Source organism: Macaca mulatta, chromosome 12 (assembly GCF_049350105.2).
Source record: "Macaca mulatta isolate MMU2019108-1 chromosome 12, T2T-MMU8v2.0, whole genome shotgun sequence".
NCBI classification, from domain to species: domain Eukaryota; kingdom Metazoa; phylum Chordata; class Mammalia; order Primates; family Cercopithecidae; genus Macaca; species Macaca mulatta.
The window spans coordinates 84,560,227-84,580,104 of record NC_133417.1 but is presented as its reverse complement, the minus strand read 5'-3'; the positions used below and the strand labels follow the sequence as shown (position 1 = coordinate 84,580,104).

The window sequence follows — 19,878 nt, the reverse complement described above, 5'->3', positions numbered from 1 at the left end:
GAAGTATGACATCAGGTTCGGGGTTTTTTGCTTGTTTGTTTGTTTGTTTGTTTGTTTGTTTGTTTTTTGAGATGGAGTCTCGCTCTTGTGATCCACGCTGGAGTGCAGTGGCGCAGTCTCGGCTCACTGCAACCTCTACCTTCCAGGTTCAAGCTATTCTTCTGCCTCAGCCTCCTGAGTAGCTGGGATTATAGGCGCCTGCCACCACGCCCAGCTAGTATTTGTACTTTTAGTAGAGATGGGCTTTCACTGTGTTGACCAGGCTGGTCTCGAACTACTGACCTCAGATCTGCCCACCTCGGCCTCCCAAAGTGCTGGGATTACAGGCGTGAGCCACCACGCCCAGCCAGGTTTAGGTTTTAAAAGCTCACTCTCGCAGCATTGTGGAGGATGGAATTCAGGAGAGGTAGACAAAGGCAGGAGAGCCAGCCAGAGATCACTACAGTGTTTGGGGGAAGGAGCTGGCTTGAGGTGGGGATGGCAATGGAAAGGAGGAGACAGATTATACCCTATGTGGTTCTTAAACTTCCCCAGGGTTGTGAGCCACTCTTGTCACCAGATGAAAACCTTTGCCCTCTACAGAGAAAGAGTGCATCTGGGCATGAATAAAAATACAGTTTCATAAGGCCTGCCCTTCATCATCCCCATCAGGAAAGTGGGGCACAGGCCTGGATTCTAGAGGTCGCAACTGACACCCATCAATGAGCCCTGCCCTATAGGACTTCAAGAAGGGAGAGCATGCATCAGGCTGGGCTCATGAGAAAGAAAGCTCCACAGAGGAAGGGATACATGAGCCAGGACCTGAGATGAGGATGGGGAAGGCATTTAGATTGCATAAGCAGTCTCCTGGCTTTTAGCACTGTATGAATCTTCATGAACTATAGTGGGAGAACCATAAAGCTCGAGTCTTAAGAGTCGTTAGTTCCCAGGGGCCACCTCAGAACTCTTCCTCGTTACATTAGGTAATAGTGCAAATGAAACCCTTAACATATTGCTTGTTAGGTAGACCTCAGTCAATATTAGTTCTTGTTATTATTAAGTATGGCAAAATACATAAAATATTGGTGGTGTACGGATGTTTCTCCAGATAGATAGTTATTTGACAGCGGTGTCTTCATTGTATCAGCAGTCCCTAGTATTAGGAATAAAAATGGGTTAAGAGCCAGCCCTGGAAGTTTAGCATTTCTCAACCACACTGTCAGAAATTACAAAGTTCTGCTTTGTAAGATTGGGTGTCACAATACATGACTCCTGGAAGTCACAGAATTTGTTCCAGCTGCCGTGCTGAGCCACATTGAAGTTAGATGTTTCTTTCATTTGCTGTAAGTCTAATAAAGTGGTAATCTTATTTTAATGTTTTTCACAAATTCCTCTGCAATTAAAATTCTGACAACTCCTTCTCTGACAAGAATTCTAGAGATGGATGACTCTGCCTCAGCATAAAGCCATCTCTTGCCAATAAATAATAATGGGAAATTATAGTATGTATAAATGTTACATTTTTAAAACAGTTTATAACAAACTTTGAACAAATTATGTGATCCATATGAGATATAACAAAGTATATAAAATGGGACTGTAAGACAGGAAGTTTTATAAAGTGAAATCACCATTTCAAACACACTGTGGTCAGATGCTCAAAGGGATGCTTTTTAGGAAAATAAGAAAAAGGACACACAGCAAGTGTTAGAGTCTGTGAGTAATGAGCATGTTTATTTGATCAGGTGATGGGCTGAGACTTTTTTCATGTTTTATTTTAGTCTAATGCCCCAGTCCTACCACCTATAATTCAGGAAATTATAGGAATAAAAAGTGGCCAAAATTATCTTTGGAATAGTTGGCAACTTGATTTGAACTTTCACAATGAGAGTAAGTTTTTCACCGGAAACGGTTTGAAATATATTTCTCTCTTATTGAGTTTTAAAAGATTTGTGGCTTATAGAATATATAACAAAAGGCAGCTTTTCTGTTTCATCTATTTTTGGTAAATATCAACAAGTTGGTAATTTTGATGCAGAGCATGTTTTGCACAGTGACCGTGTGCATGCATTTTGTGGTCTGACTGTGATCTAGCCATATGATGGTAAAAGTTTAGGACCTAACTGGTAGGGCTGTTCTGAGGTTTAAATTAGATAATTGGGTATAAATCTTGGCACAGGGGCTGAAGATAGCAATCATTCAAGCAAGGCAAGTGAACTGCTAACATTACCTTCATCGAATGCTGGTGGCACTAACAGAGATCTTCAAAATATCTTAGATCATCTAAATATCCATTTAGATCATAGAATGGATTATGCCTGCTTTCCTATATAGCAGTTAGAAGCCAAACTGGAAGCAAACTCCAAGATTTCAGATTCCATATTCTTTTTGCCAGACTAGCAGTTCTCAAATACGATTAAACTTGAGTATCATCAGGGAAAATAGTTGTGGGGTGAGGGGCGTTTTGTTTGTAAGTGTAGAGTCTTCTCAGAGAATCAAATTAAGCAGGTTTAGAGTGGTGCTCGGGATTTTGAATGTTTTTAACATTTATAAACATAACATTTATTGAAGTATCATCTGTGAGCTAACATTGTGCTGTATGATTTCTTTTCATTTTTTAATAATAAAATGGACTTTTTTGAACTAGGAGTTTTAACACATATGTATAGAGATTCATGAAACTACCACAATCACAATTCAAACAGTTTCATCACTCTAAAAACTTATTTTATTCTATACCCTTGTACTTACTTACACTGTCTCTCCATCCCTAACCCTCGGCAACCACTATGCTCTTTTCCACCACTATGGTTTTACCTTTTCCAGAATGTTACATAAATTGAATCATACCGTATGCTACCTTTTGAAACTGGCCTTTCGCTTAGCATAAACTCTTTGAGATTCATCCTTGTTTTTGCAGGTATAAATAGTTCATTTCCTTTTTTATGGCTGAGCAGTATTTCATTCCGTTTGATACCACAACAGAACTAGATGAGTGGTCCTCAGTAACAACCTGGAATCTGAAACTGTATCAGCAAATTTTCATACTTTATTCCATTAAATGCATTGGCCTGTCTGCATTTTGAATGGATCTTTTAATTATGATTCTATAATTTCTCACATTGATCGTTTGAAGAATATTAGTTTTCTGAAACACACAGAGCATCTAAATGTTGATATATTTCCTTATGTAATACTGAAAAAAAATCACATTGATTGACATCATCATCAATATTATCAGAAAAGTGTTGTTAAGTAATACTTATCAGTAAGTATTAAGTATTGAGAGGTTTTCAGGCTCACTGTGGTGAATACTAAAGTTGCTTGAAAGTCCAAATGTTGTAATTGACCAAAAAAAAAAAAAAAATTGTTTCCCTTGAAGTGATAGATTCACTTCATTTATTTTTGAGACAATGTCTGTCACATACCCAAATCTTAATAACCATAGTTTGTCTGTGAATCACTGTTTTGAGTGAAGATTGTGTTCCATGAGAAAAGGAGCTAGGTCAGCTCACAACTGAAACAGTCATTCCAGGGCTTTTTGTTGAGACAGTCATGATACTTCCACACACAGCAGAGATACTTAGTGCATACTTCCCATTTTGCCACACAGAATATTCAAAAGATGTTTACTGAAGGGTTGAGATTTAATGAAATTAATCATTTTTACTACTTTATCCAAGGACATTCTTAAGAGAAATTTCCTTTTCTGTTTAAAATTGTAACTATATGGTGGTAACGACAAAAACTATTAGTAGCTTGGCAGCTCTGCCTTTACTCTTCCTAAGGTACCAGCAGTTTTACACACTATTGTTTTTGTACCATCAGCACAAATGGTAACACAGTGAGAAAGACAAATAAAAACAGTGTTATTATGAGAATAGTTTTCACTTTGCAGACCTTCTGAGGGTGTCTTGGGACCCTTAGGGGTCTACAGACAATGCTTGCAAAATTGCTAGATTATGCTTCATGTTGGTTCAAACAAGAATAGCTAAGATCAATATAGAAAATAGTTTCTATGAGGAAAAACAAGATGAATGGAGTTGTTGAGACAGGAGAGGACACGGATGAAGCTGTGGCTTGATTCATGTCTTCAGGCGTATGAGTTAGTTGAAGATCACTTGTTCTCCACGTTTGAGGATGTAAATGAAACTAGAGGAAGAACATTATTGACCATTAGAAGGGAAGCTGTTGTGCCTTATGCCCTAGAGATCTTCAAGACTCCCATTTACTCCCTTAAGGCATCTATTATTTTAAATATCTGAAGGTAGAAGACAAGACCAAATGATTCCGTGAGGTTCTAATATTGTGATTTTGTGGTACTAAGGATGTGTGGCTTATAAGTATACCTATCTTTACTGTAGATATTTTTTTCTTTCAAACCAAAGTTTTCAATATCTCTGAAAACTCAATTTCATTCTAAATCAGCCTTCAGTTTCATATGGTTTCTCAGAGCCCCTTGCAAGATGCTGTACTTAATAACTTGCCTGTTACAATTGAATCAAACTTTGAGACAGACAGTGCCACTAAGGGAGCTACACGTTGTTCCCACACATGCTAAGGAATAATGGGAAGCAGATAATCATTAACAGATGTACCTTCTTCCCACCTTCATCGAAAGCATCTCAGGACACAAGAGAGCCTCTGATCATTGTCCATTCTACACCGTGGCATCTGGGACAAAAGGGCTCATCCTTCCTTTAGCTCAGCTACTTCAAGGGCTGAACAAGATTTGCTTTGGTTGGTAAGATTTCCCTACAGGGACAAGCTGGCTGTAAATTGATTTTTTTTTTTTAAGGGCTATGTCATAGAATTAAAAGTATCACAAATAGATTCTGAATGTTTTGGGACCATAGAGGTTCAATTTTGTTGTATGCATGTGAAACATAATGCTTTTAGGGGAGAAAATCTAAATTATATTTTATATTTCTAAAATGGTAATTTCCAAGAGTCCATTTCTGCTTCAGGAAAAGTCCTACAGTTTGTCCCTTGAACTAACAAGCTGAAGTACAGCTGCAAACAAAAGTTATATTTCATTAGGAAAAAAAGCTGTCAGAAATTATTAAAGTCTGGGAAATGAAACGGTAAATGCACCTTAGCCTGTATAAAGAGACTTGGAGAAATAAGTTCTATTTCAGTTGTTTTGCCTGCAGAAAAATATAACTGCATGGGGAAGGTGTGAGAAGGGCAATTAAAAGTGAGTGGGTGACATTGAAGTGGCAATAACCAGACTGATTAAAAAGATTAGAATGTCGTTCCTTCAGGCTGAAAAAACAAAGGAATATGATTGAAGACTATAAAACTTTGTAGCATATGGCTAGGACCAAACACACCTGTTCATCAAATCTCTGTAAAGCAGCACAGAGAAATACCTGTGGAGTTCTAAGTCAGAAAATAAAATATAATAAATAGTCTTTTTTATGCAGTGGTCACATTGTGGAAATAATGTAGATACAGACCTCTAAAAAAAGATTCAAAGAGGATTTAGGAAAATTTGTGCTTAATAGATCCGTAATAAAAGTTAAGGGAAAATAACTCTTTTCAGAGACAAAGTACATCCATAACTGAAACTGGAAACCAGAGAAAGGAATTTTGCACCAAATGATCCATGTGTTTGACATAGGTGGTGTTTATTACACCGTTGTGTTCACAAAGAAGAAACTAAAAATTGTTCAGGCTAACGTTAAAATATGTTACTTAAGTTTTGTTGTTGTTGTTCTGGTTTTTACTCAGTTAACTAAGCATAATACCAAACGGGACCTACTGAGTTCATTAGTTTATTCCACTGCTCCCCATAAGCTGTTTCAAAGCAGCGGTTGTCTTATTCTTTCCACTTAGCAATTTGCTGATCATCCTTTTCAAACTGAATTTAAATGACTCCCATTATAATTTCCTTTTTATTTTGATCAATTTCAAACCAAATCCTGCTGCAAGAATAGTACAAGAAAACACCCATATACTCCTTCATACAACTTTATTAAATATTAATTTTTCCACACTTGCATTTGTTTTCTTACCCTCTAGAACTCTATAGAATGTTGATTAATGTGTCATATAGTTTTGTTCATACATTTATATATCATTAATACGCATATATACTCATGCTGAATCATTTGAGAATTATTACAGATAACAAGACACTTCACTCCTAAATTCCTCAGCATGGACATCCTAAGAACAAGAACATTCTCTGCAAAATACCTGGAAATATTGACAAAGTAGTAGTGATAGAGTACTGCTATATAGCACACAGTTTTGTCATGTTTCCTCAATTACTACAATAATATCATTTAGGTAATTGTTTTCCAACCTAGGATCCAATCCAAGATTATGCACTATATTTAATGATGAGATCTTTGTGATCTCCTTTAAACTAAACAGTTCTTCAACTTTCGTTATTGTTGTTCTGTGTAACATTTACATTTTTCAAAAATCCAGGCTATTTGTTTTGCAAAATGTCCTTCCTTTTGGATTTGTTTGATTCTTTCCTCATGATTAGATTAAGATTAAGCATTTTTGACAAGCTATCTTTACAGGTAATGCTGTGTCCTTCCCATGGTCATTCTCAGAGTATGTAAGATTGTCAATGTGTTTCATTACTGACAATGTTAAGATAAAGATAGTGTCTGCATGATTTCTTCATTGTAAAGAAGCTTCTTAAAAATGCAAACGTAATCTGCACAGTGATACTTTGAAACTGTGTGAATATTCTGTTTCCCAGATTTTTCCCGAGTGGTTTTAATATCCATTGATGATCATTGCCTGAATTGGCTATTACATGTGACAGTGAAATTCTACTTTTCTATTTCTACCATTACTTTTACATTTATTAGTTCATTTTTCTGGCTTTCCCTCCTTCCTCTACTTTTAAATTTTTTAGAATCACTGTGTACTTTTGGATATACTTTTTCTTTTTTATTATACCTTTTTAACATGATAATTTTGTTTTTTCTCAGATTTATTAAGGCATAATTGGTAAGTAACTTTATAGAGTGTATAATATTATATTTTGATATCTGTATACATTGTGAAATGATAAAATCAAACTAACACACACATTCGTCAACTCACATACTTATTTTTTTGTGGTGAAAAGATTTACAATCTACTCCTTTAGCAATTTCAAGTGTACAATACATTATTATTAACTGTAGTCACCATGCTATACAATAGATCTCTGGGACTCCATCCTGTCTAACTAATCTTAATACCCTTTGACCATTTTTGATCATTTTATTTTTTTCTTTTCTTTCTCTCCTTATTTTTCTTTTTCTTTTTATTTTTTTTTTAGACAGGATCTCACTCTGTCCCCAGACTGGAGTACAGTGGCACCATCTTGGCTCACTGCAGCCTTAACCTTAACCTTCTGGACTCAGGTGATCCTCCCGCCTCAGCCTCCTGGGTAGCTGGGACTACAGGCACATGCCACCATGCTTGGATCATTTTTTTGTATTTTTTGTAGAGATGGGATTTTGTCTTGTTGCCCAGGCTGGTCTCAAATTCCTGAGCTCAAGCAATCAGGCTGCCTCCGTCTCCCAAACTGTTTGAATTACAGACATGAGCCACTGACCCTGACCATTTCTCAATTCAATAGTATTATAATCTAGTTTTGTAATTTTTCATTTTGATACTCAAATTGTACCAAATGTGATCATCAGCAGGAGCCCTTCTGAGTTGGCTTGTTTCTTTTTGACTTGTCCTCGTCAGTTTCAGCACATCCTCCATGGTACATTCAGATGTACATCTAGATACTTCAGCCCTAACTTGGTCCCATCCCTGGTCCCTTTTAGTAGGGAGGGAATGGTATTCAGAAACCCTGGTCTAGATAGTAGGTTTGCTTACTGCTCCTGGAGTGGCCTGCTTCTAGGTCCTTTCAGTGGGTAATAGAATGAACACATGCATACACAGTAGTATTATAGCTATATGGTATAGTGTTGCTATACTGCTACCATCAATTTCATTTCAGCATTACTGGGTCTGCATTTCATATTTGCATTTCCATTCTCCCAAGTAATAATCCTGGTACACCACAATATCAACATATTTACTTATTTCCTCAGTCCTACAACACACACCAAATAGTTTCAGATTTGCTACACCAGGACTGCTACCAGCAACAAACTTACTGAGCCAGATTTGAAAATTCTTAAAATTCTTTTTGTCCTTAGAATATTTGTCTCTCTCCATATAGTCAGAAGACTTTTAAAAAACAAACATGTAAATTAATTATTCCTTTTTCTTCTCACAGGTTGATACAGGCTTAGGGGTTTTGTTGTCATTATTGTTTTCATTTGATTTTGTTGTGATAAGAACACTTAATGTGAGATCTACACTCAACAAATTTTAAGTGCACAATATAATATTGTAACTGTAGGTACAATGTTGTACAGAAGACCTCGAATTTATTCCTCTTTCATAATCAATTTTTCTCATATTTGTTTTTTAATATAGTCTATTGAAGAATGTTTTCCAACATTATTGATTTAATCTGTTTTGAATATGCACATAAATGCTGCTTTTAAGTGATAAGAAACCTAAATGTTACATTGCCAGCTATATGAAAATCCAGTCCAAATTCAGTGTTGTCTTCATACGTGTGATCTATTTAGAAACTTAAGAAAGAAAAAGCATAAATAATTTTTCTTTCTTGTACTAACAAAGATTTTAATTATTATTACCTCTCCAACTTTAAAATCAAGAGTTTTTTTCAAGTATACTAATACTGCAAGGCAATATGGAGTAGTGATTAACAATCTGTCTCTGGGATTAGCTTGCCTAAAGGCAAATCCCGGTCTCCACCCCACCCCACATTTGCTAGTTGCAACCAGGTCAAGTTTGTTATGCTTTCACTGCCTTGTCCTCTTCATCTGCAAAATCAGGATACTGCAGGCATCCGGTGCAATGCCTGATGAATAGTAAGTCCCAAATAAATGTTACCTGTGATTTCAGTGGTGGTGATGTTCAATTTGAAACTGTATTCTAGATATTTAGAGTTCCTAATACTAAATTTAAAGACTTTTTTTTTTCTTGGTAACTGGGCCTTCTGTGGGTTTGGGAGCTGTTTGCTTTTCTCTATCTCAGTTCTTTTGATGCATAACGATAAGTTAAAGCTTAACTAGAAGTGTTGGCATTGGGAATGACCTTGTCCTTGTGTTGAAGTATCTGAAAAATAAAAATAAAAATTCCCCCTGTAAAATCCCAGTCAGTTGCTGTCACTGGTCCTGGAGCAGGCTGTCTGTGTCGGGATGCCAAGCATTACTGCCACTATAATCACTGAGGCATCTGCCAGAGATCTCATGGCTGAAAACTAGGTAGGAAAGTCTGTATTATATCTAATAATAGCTCTGGAAACTTTCCTGAAATATTTGCTGGCAACTCCCAGGCTTGACAGGCATAGATTACTACAACTAAAGCAAGGACATCATTTCTACTGTTGCTAGTGAGTATGCTAGAGTACTAACCAAAATAATAACTAGAAATTACTTGCTATGAGTTCTTTATGTTTTTAGTTGTAGTGCTCTTGGGTTTCAGCCAAGAGTGGCTAGATATATTTATATAGATGTATTTTTAATACACAAACAGCTCTTTATAAGCTATAGATTCATATTAACTATTCACTCCACCAATGCAGTAAGAAAAAAATGATCTCAACACAATTACTCTTTTGTTCCACAAACAGTGCAAAAGTATTATATGCTTGGTTTCTGTGTGTGTGTACTGAGGACCCCTGAGGATGGAGTCAAAGAGTCAAAGCTAAATGTTCAAGGAGTTGTAAAAACATTCTAGATAGGAAGGTCAAAATGCTTTGATTAAACATTGGAAATTCAACAGTGAGGTGATGATTCTCTCCAGACAAATGATTAGTGTGAAGCCAATGAAGCTTAAACTTCAGAGCCCCTCACTTATATGGGTTCTTCCAAGGCCCTGTGAGGGCCTGAGAAGTATGTCTGTGTGATCATATGTTTTCGTAATATTTGCTAAAGTGAGGTATTTTAACCACAATTGGTTAAGACAACTGTTTCGTTCCATTCCAGCTTTTCCTTCATTTCACTTTTCCTCGTGTTGGGTGATATTGGGGGTAGCTTTGGGCAGAGGAGACTAAGGGTTGGAGACACATTTACTCAGAGTTTAGTAGGATATGCATAAAGTCTGCAGTCACTTCTGTGTATAATTAAGCTATTGCCAGCCATGCCAGTGAAGGAGTGGCTTCTAGATTCTACCACACACTCAGCTGACTCTCCCAGCAAGGCCAGTGGCTATGTTGTATTATAAATGTACCCTACAGCACCCAGTCCTAGAAGTATATAGTCAATAAATGAGAAATGGTTATTACAATGTACAGAACCAGAAGCTATTCTGTGGAAAATTTTCCATCACCAAACATGTAACCTTGTAACTGGACGATTTTGTTCTAAGTGATCTCTAGTAAAACTGTAAGTTCTCACCTATCAAAAATATACTAGATAATATACTGGTGTATACAATTATAAATTCATCATACATTTTTTCTTTGGGCAGTAGTTGCTTAAAATAGAATTTATACATTTTATAAAATTTTATGTGATTTTAAAAAATTTTATAGGATAAAATTTCTGATAAGGCACAAACTGTAAGAGTCCTACAAATAAGAGAATGTTTCTGTAGGTCACAAGTTCTTATGTGTTCCAATATCAAAAATTTAAGTCTGGTCAATCATACCAGAGGAGAGCCTGAATTATCTTTCTCATATCACTATAGAGTGATATCACAAAATTATTACAATATGAAAAGGGGATCAAAGAGTAGGCAACCAAAAAATGTAGGAATAATGTAGAAGTGTAACAGGCAATACATTTATAAAAATATTATTTTTCATATTTTTTGATTTCTGCATTTTTCTTTTTTATATTTAAATAACTTGCTATAATTTCTTTCCCTCAACCTTAATAAATATTCACTTTCTTGCCTAATTTTGTATTTGGGATTTCATGTTAATTTTCTTTTTTTATTATTATTATACTTTAAGTTCTAGGGTACATGTACATAGCATGCATGTTTGATACATAGGTATACATGTGCTATGTTGGTTTGCTGCACCCATCAACTCATCATTTACATTAGGTATTTCTCCTAATGCTATCCCTCCTCCAGTCCCCCACTGCCTGACAGGCCCTGGTGTGTGATGTTCCCTGCCCTGTGTCCAAGTGATCTCATTGCTTAATTCCCAACTATGAGTGAGAACATGCAGTGCTTGGTTTTCTGTCCTTGTGATAGTTTGCTGAGAATGATGGTTTCCCGCTTCATCCATATCCCCGAAAAGAACATGAACTCATCCTTTTTTATGGCTGCATAGTATTCCATGTGGTACATGTGCCACGTTTTCCTTCTTTTTTTTTTTTTTTCAAGACAGAGTCTCGCTCTGTTGCCCAGGCTGGAGTGTGGTGGTTTCTCCCCATCTTTGTGGTTTTATCTACATTTGCTCTTTGATGTTGGTGACCTACAGATCGGGTTTTGGTGTAGATGACTTTTTTGCTGATGTTGATGCTATTTCTTTCTGTTTGTTAGTTTTCCTTCTAACAGTCATGTCCCTCAGCTGTAGGTCTGTTGGAGTTTGCTGGAGCTCCACTCCAGATCCTGTTTGCCTGGGTATCACCAGCAGAGGCTGCAGAAAAGCAAATATTGTTACTTGATCCTTCCTCTGGAAGCCTAATCCCAGAGGGGCAACGCCTATATGAGGTGTCTGTCGGCCCCTACTGGGAGGTGTCTCCCAGTTAGGCTAGATGGAAGTCAGGGACCCACGGACCCACTTGAGGAGGCATTCCGTCCATTCTCAGAGCTTAAACGTCATGCTGGGAGAACCACTGCTCTCTTCTGAGCTGTCAGACAGGGATGTTTAAGTCTGCAGAAGTTATCTGCTGCCTTTGGTTGAGCCATGCCTTGCCCACAGTGGTGGAGTCTAGAGGCAGTAGGCCTTGTTGAGCTGCAATGGGCTCTGCCCAGTTTGAGCTTCTTAGTCACTTTGTTTACCCACTCAAGTCTCGGCAATGGTGGATGCCCCTCCCCAGCCAGGCTGCCGCCTCGCAGTTTGATCTCAGACTGCAGTGCTAGCAGTGAGCAAGGCTCCATGGGTGTGGGACCTGCTGAGTCAGGTATGGGAGAGAATCTCCTCGTCTGCCGGTTGCTAAGACCTTGGGAAGAGCACAGTATTTGGGCAGGAGTGTCCCATTTTTCCAGGTAGTCTATCACGGCTTCCCTTGGCTAGGAAAGGGAAATCCCCCGACCCCCTGCGCATCCCAGGTGAGGTGATGCCCTGCCCTGCTTCAGCTTACCCTCTGTGGGCTGCACCCACTGTCCAACCAGTCCCAATGAGATGAACCAGGTACCTCAGGTGAAAATGCAGAAATCACCCATCTTCTGCATTCATCACGCTGGGAGCTGCAGACCGGAGCTGTTCCTATTCGACCAACTTGGGATTTCATGTTAATTTTCAAAAAGAGCGTACCCCACAAATTGTTTAGACTTCAGGTCTCTGAAAATCTGAATTTGCCCAATGCTCTATTCATATATAAAGGATGCATACAGGGTAGCTTTTTAGACAGCCACTCATTCATATGCTTGAGGTTATCAATAAAGAGTTAGATTATGAGTAAAGATTATATTGTATACATTACCATGACAGATCCTGTAATAAATTGGCAACATTTGCTCTAAGTAATAAAATTTCAGATGCTGGCTGACAGTACTCTGTATGTGTCATCTGTGTTCTGTGAGTGCTTGGCCTGTTCTGGTTGAGAATTTCTCCTGAGACACAATCAGTTTCAATGGTGGGCAGAGCCGCTTCCCATTGTAAGAAATCAGGCTCCTAAAAATGTCTGTTTCTAGGACTGAGTCTGGAAAGTTATAAGAACCTGGAAATACCTGAAAGCAAGGAAGCCATCAACAGTACTGGGGTCATATCAAAAAGACACAGGAAATAATTTCCAAGAATCAAAAAAATAATGTCTACAATTTATGGAAACATATCAAATATATTAACATTCATTAGTGCATAATGATAGCAAAAAGTTTTTAAAAAAGAAAATAAGCTTTCTGTTACCCTTGAAGGATATGAGGGTATAAATTCATTCTGTAAACTAGTTAGTAAAGGGAAAGAAAACATTTATGCTGTCATTCCTGTACAAACTGTAATTCAGGTTAACCAAATAGTTGATACATAAAATGTCTGCTCTACAGAAGAATTCCAGCCACTACATGGAGAAGGAAAAAAAGACCTAAACCATCACTCTTTTGTCACCCTTGCTCAAATAATGAATCTAGGAAATGATCATCAATTACTGCCCATACAATTAGATGAAAGGTTGATGGAGAATTTTTATAGGATGAATTAGGATGAGAAGACCAAAACCTACTAATTAGCAAAGAAAGACAGCAGAAATTACTCACCTTCTGATGTGATGTAGAAGTACAACCCCACTCATGAAATATACTTGCCAAAAAATAGGACATAAGTCTGATCAAACCTCTAGGTCTACCAATTTTCAAGAAACTCGGAAGAAAGAGGGAGATGTCACATGATACCATGGAAACCAATCAGCAAAATCCAAAATGTAAGACATGCTGCAGGACAAATGACTCAAAGAAATGGCAAAAGATAAAAAAAGGGGGAGGATTATCAAAAAATTAATTAACAGATTAAAATAAATTAATACTTAAAGACATTTCATCCAGATGCTCTGGATCTTGATTTGAAGAAAGCAACTTTGTGAACAAGAGCTTTGAGGAGGTCAGAGAAGGTTAAATATGGACCAATTATTAGATAATATTAAAGAATTACTGATAATTTTAACGTGTGATAATAGTATTGTGATAATGTTTAAAATGAGCTTATCTCTTAGAAATACAAACTGGTGTATTTACAGATAAAATGATATAATGTCTGAGAGTTCTTTGAAAATAATCCAGCTGGGGAGAAGAAAAAAAAACATGTTTGAGAAGTACAGTGAAATACGGTTGGCCATATGTCGATAAATATTAAATCTGGATAATGGAGTCATGGGGATTTATATTATTATAACTACTTTTAGGTAACTAAAATCTCTAAGTTTGTTTCATGGTAGGCAAAGAGACATAGAAAGTAAATGTGGGAAGAAAATGCTGAAATATACTCTAACCACACTTTCTTGCTACTATTTGTTTTTGGAAAAAAAAAAAAAAAACTTGATCAACAGAAACACCCAATTTTGACATTTGTAAAATATTAAATACAAATATTATAGGCAGTCGTGTACTAGTAAATACCTCTCTGAAGGAAAAAGATGTGATTTGTAGCATTTACCAGTTTGCAAGGTGTGATTACTCCCACCAAGGCTGATTTCAAGCTATTGATGGGACCTCATGGAATGTGGAGTTGAGAAGAGATGTGTACTCTGAGCAGCCAGCTCCAGCCCACATCTGGAGAGACGACAGAGAAGCATTAGTTTCTGGAATCAGATTATGGATCTTGGGTAAGATCCCAGCTCTAAAGTGAACCCTCTGTTTCCCCTTGTTCAGCTGTTTTTCTGAGCATTAGTTTCCCCCTCTTAAAATGGGGATAATTCCTACTACATTAAGACAAGGATTAAATCAGATCATCTGTGTTGTGGACCTAGTATGGTTCCAGTTGCAGTGAGTGATCCTTTGTGCTAATATCGTTTCTTCTCTTCAAGTTAAAACAGAAGGGAAAACTCTTGGTCTGGGGCAGTTTCAAAGTTTCAAATGAAGGGAATGAAGCTGATCATCTTTTCAGAAGGCTTCCTGCCCAGAATTTCTATAATTAGTTAAAATTACAGGTTTCAGGCAAAGTGTCACAAACCTGCCAGAAACTCACGAAGCTCTAATTTGGTTGGATATTAATTGGTAGGCTGAGAAGTGAATGTGATATGATTGTAGCTAGAATAGAACTATTTGTTAAAGGTAGGGGTTTCTGCCCAATGTGATCTGGAATTGCAAGTACACAGTAACAATTAAGTATTATCTTAGACTTGACATGGTAAAAAGATTATAACTTTCCTAATCTTCCTCTGGGGAATGCTGAGGCCCAGATGAGATGTTTCTGGCATGAATAAGCCTAAGGGTTACATTGAAACATTGGAAGTGTTTCCAATCACAATTTTGATCATGTTTCAACAGAATTATTACTAACAGCATTTTACTTCCCAAATTCTTTAAGTTGGGTGATTAACAATGTCTCAGTTCATGAAAGAGGGTTGGGTCTTTTTTTTCTTTTGCTTTGTTTGCTGAATAATTTATTTATTTGGTGAAGAAATCTAAGGTTAAGGTAATCACTGATGAGTCACTAATAATGCAGTTTTCAAGATTACTGAATTATATGCATATATAAATGTTTTTCAGTTTATTATAACTCAGGCTAGAGAAAAGCTGAATTATAGTTAAGCCCATTTTTAGAATCTGCAGACACTAATACTAAAAACATTTGAAATTTGATTTACGTGTCTGGGTTGATGTGTTCCTACTGGGAATACAACTTAAGGATGTATTTTCCCCTCTAAGGGAGAGTTGCATGACTCATAAATCTACATATTTTGGATTTCTGAGCAAATACTTAGGAGATAAGAAGCAGTATGCTGTATCCTCCATCTGAGGCAGTGTGCTGTATCATCTATCCCATCTCCTTTGATCTTTAAAAGAAGAGTTTTTCCTTCAGAAAATTAAAACATTTGGCCATTGGAAATTTGAACTTCCTGTTTTCTTAAAACAGTGCTATTTATGATAAATTAAATGGCTCCTAAGAAGTATGTTTTAAGAAAGAAAATTGAACAAAATAGAGAATATTGTGTGCCAAACATAGAAAAGATACTGTTTTGTGAAACTTATGTTTTAGGTGTGTATACATTCTGAGTTGTGAAGTAAATTTTATTTCTGAGGCATGTTAAAACATCGAAGCTTTAAAATGTACAATAAGAAAAGTTACTGAAAATAAAATAACAGTTCTCCATTTTGTGATCCATACATCCTTGAAATTTTTAAAATCAAATCATCCTAGATTTAGAAGGGGGCAGGGTACTACTGCCTAGGCATTAGGAGATGGCAGAGAATGAGAGGGGAGTTGCACTCTTTGGGAGACATGTTTGTGATGCATCTTGTGTCTGTTTTCATTTTATCCTTTTAGGCAGGAAGGATCTTACTACATGACCTGTCCATCCATTTTATATTTATATAGATATATATATAATTTATATACACATACATAATTTAATGCAATATAGTTATGATATCGTATTCCTTGTACCAACCCTATTATCTCAATTACATTTCAAGACTTTTGAGGTCAGGGCCTTTGCCTTAGGGATCTGGCATCTTTCCACACATCAAGCACCTCACACACACAGTAGTATATACTTACTAACTGATTATTGTTAATAGTGAAAATGGCTAAAGTTCACCCGACATTATTTAGCCACCTTAAATCTGTTTAAATATGTATACATATAAAAGGATTGCAGAAGCTTATTAAGGCATGAATAAATAAGAAAATAATGGCTGAATTGTCAATAAAAATAAAGAACAATAATATATAAAAATATACACATATGTAAACATATATGTATTTATATATCATAAAATAAGTAAGGCTAGTGGAAAAATATAAATAATCAGGCTCTAAGTTCTTTCATAGTTCTGTCTCTCTCAGTCTTATTCTTGCATCTGAACTTCCCAGTAGGCAAAGTGAAAAGGAATATATATCAGTTACGTTAATACTTATTAAAGAAAAAGAGAGAGACTCTCAGGGAAAATAAAGATTTTCATTGTATACATGGCCAAAAATCATTTCTCACATGAAGTTTTATGGAGGAGACAGTGAGTCTGGACTAGAAAATATCTACATCACCACTCAAGGTAATGGATTTTATTTCTCGGTTTCTTCTGCTCCTCTGTAAATGCTGAAGACTAAAATCCAGCAATCCATAAGGAGACAGGAGGTTATAGTCCAGTATAGAATCTTTTGCCTATTCTAATGATATCACTTAGAACATTTAAAAGAAATTGTTCGAACAATTCTCCCCAGATTCTACCTATCACAACCAGAATTTAATGGAACTGGATGGTAGAGAGGATAAGATTACATTCCCTAGCAAGGGCCTAGATGATAGGCATTTATGATTGTTGGTTGAAAGCAAATTTATCTGCTTTAGAAAAAAACATTACTAGGGGTTCAGGTCAATAGCCTTTGGTAGAAATTAGCAAGTTAACCAACTTCCCTATCTGAGTGACGGGATGAGCAATTCTACCTCCACACAAAGATGGGCCATTCTGCAACAAATGTTTTGAAGGCTTGAATCCACAGTATTGTTTCAGAGCAGTTTCAAAGCACATGGGAATAATATTTACTCATACTTTGCTTTGTCTCTTCTCTAGATTACTGCTAATCATCAGCTTTTGCTCACTCTAGTAGTACTATTCTTGCTTCATGTATGTCAGGAGGTCCTATTACTTTTCCTACAACAATCCACAATTGAGTTAGCAGTAAACTAGAAAGACAGAAGACCTAGTATTTGGAGCACCAAACAGAAATATTAGAATGGTCAGGTATTTGTGAAATGTCTACTTTGTGCAGGAGTGGAAGAATCACTTTTATACCTTGAAAGTTCATAGTAAAGAATGTCCTAGTAAAGATAAGCCACAAAATGCAGATGATGGTGGGGAGTTCCAGACCCTTCTGGGAGGAATCACTATAAGAAGCCAGGGATTAAGCACAGCTGATGGGGTACAGGGTGTTGGACTTGGGGCAGTGGAAAGATAGCAAATACCTGGAGAAAAGAGATAAAGGTGTATATATAGGAAAGACCTGGTAAATGTTACTGCTAATTTACTTGAAGTGCAAGTAGGCTCTTAAAAATGAGAGGTGAGAGAGAAGGGAAGGGATGATGAAATGAGTTGTCCTTGGGCTGGTTCTAGTGAACCTAAGGAGAGGTGATCTTCGGGAAAGCATAGAAACAACTACCAGGCTGCCACTTTATTTAAAAATTATGGTTGCAGATGAAAGCCCCTTTAGTAGGAAACGTAAGATATTTGTCTTTTTTAAGTCTAACAACTCTTTTGAAAAAGAAAATGTTTGGCTATAATTTATTTGTAAAATCAGAAGGTTTAGTTGTTAGCCAAGAAACTGACTGGCTGTTTGCAGCAGAAAAGAAATTTGTTGAAAAGGCCTCGGGGAACTCACAGAAACACCAGAAGCCTGCAGAACCAGGTTCAGGACATTGGAGAAAGCAATGGTAAGCAGGGAAGTAGAACCAGAGCCTGGATTCATGCCATGAAACCCATCTGGTAAGAGCAGGGCTGCTGGTGCCACTAAGCCCTGCCTACCACAGTTGCACCCCACCATGGACTACACTCCTGCCCCCCGACTCTTTCCTGGAGATAGGATGCATCTGCTGCTACTGTGCAGTCTCCAAAATGGCATCTTCCCTGTTCCTGCCTCTTGATATCACTAGTTTAGGATTTATGGGGTAGAGGAGCAGGGAAGGGAGATAAAATATGTCTGATCAGCTGAGTCTGTCATGTACTCACATCTTAGCCTCGAGGATCACTGAGAAAGTGAGAGTTTAGCCATTTGTGCTCTCATAGTCAGAAGTGGACTTTGTCTTCTCTCAAAACTCATTAAGGTGCAGAATTCCTCAGACAGACATAGGTTTAAATTCTGGGAATCAAGGTTAAAAAAAAATACAAATCTCCACTAGAATTTCCTCTCAAGCTTTCATTTACTCTTGAGTTCTTGATTGATTTTTGGAGCTAACTTCTCTGGACATCCTAGAAAAGGCAATCCAGTGAATCTTGATTTTCTGTTCTAGTTTAAATAATGCAATCCAAACATGCCTCAAGCCATTGCCAGTTTGAAGATCCAGTTAAGCCTCAAGTGCATCACAACTTCTTAGTGCCAAGTGCCAACATTTTCAGTTTTGACATTAAATTTATTCTGTTGTTGGTGCTTATATTTTAAGTGGCATAATTGAAAATGAATCTAAATGTGTGAGATTTTAGCTTGTGTGTGCCCTCTGAAGGCTTTCAGGAAAGCCTCGATAATGATGGTAGTGCACGAACTGGCCCTCACAGGAGCCAGTGGTATAGGCTTGTCCCTCCCTTCGCTAGGCACCCTGCCAGCCACCACCGTCCTCTCTACAGCTGTTGCTCTTTCAGAGTATAGGCAAAGCTCCTTTCTGTCTCCTCTTAGTTGACAATGCCGGTTACAGGAATTCATGCCAGACCCCACTCCAATGTGGTAGTTGTACAAGTGGGGACATGGAAAGATCATCAAACTAGTTGTGATTAAAAATTTTTATTCTTATATGTGTTGCTTAAAATAACACAAGGTTCTGAAAATGCAGAGTAAATAACTCCTATAAGATTCTAAAATGCATAGCTGAAACCTAAGTAACTTCTGTAACCCTTCCTGGGAGGGTGCCCTTCCAAGCCATTCTAGCCTAAACTTAGAAAATAAGGTTTATTTTTAACTTTGGTACCTCTCTGAGTTATTTATTCCAGGAAGATTTTTCTTAGGGATTTTCCAGTGTCATTAAATACCACAGACAGAGTATGTGCTGCACAAAGCCAGATTTTGTCTACATTATCCTTGAAGATAAATCCAGGAAACTCCATGGGCTTACTGTTTATACCAGCCCAAGCTAGGCTAAAAGATGTCAGGGTGATGATACATCTGAGAGTGATGACCCTGAATGAGTTCTGGGACTGGACTGTTATACTACATTTTTATTAATAGTTGCACGTCTTGAGATCTGATTCATTTCTAGCCATAGGCCTTTGAGCCTTACTAATTTGCATAAGGGCTCAGAGCCATGCTAATTTTTTCTTTTTATTTGAGTATATTTTGTGTTAAGGGAAAACAAGCAAATAGATTTTTGATAA

General features: G+C 37.1%; 1 protein-coding gene across 4 annotated transcripts in view; it reads left to right on the top strand.

The window, feature by feature from the left end:
- ZNF385B (zinc finger protein 385B) overlaps positions 1-19,878 on the top strand; it is a 416,540-nt gene that overhangs the window by 214,250 nt on the left and 182,412 nt on the right. Inside the window, exon 1 of one of the 4 annotated variants that reach the window (XM_077956605.1) lies at positions 9,135-9,290. The exons of 2 other annotated variants lie outside the window; for them this stretch is intronic. The gene's annotated coding sequence lies outside the window, so the exon portion shown is untranslated. Of the gene's footprint in view, positions 1-9,134; positions 9,291-19,878 lie in introns of those variants that run through there. One more of the 4 variants, XM_028830897.2, reaches the window with a different exon arrangement.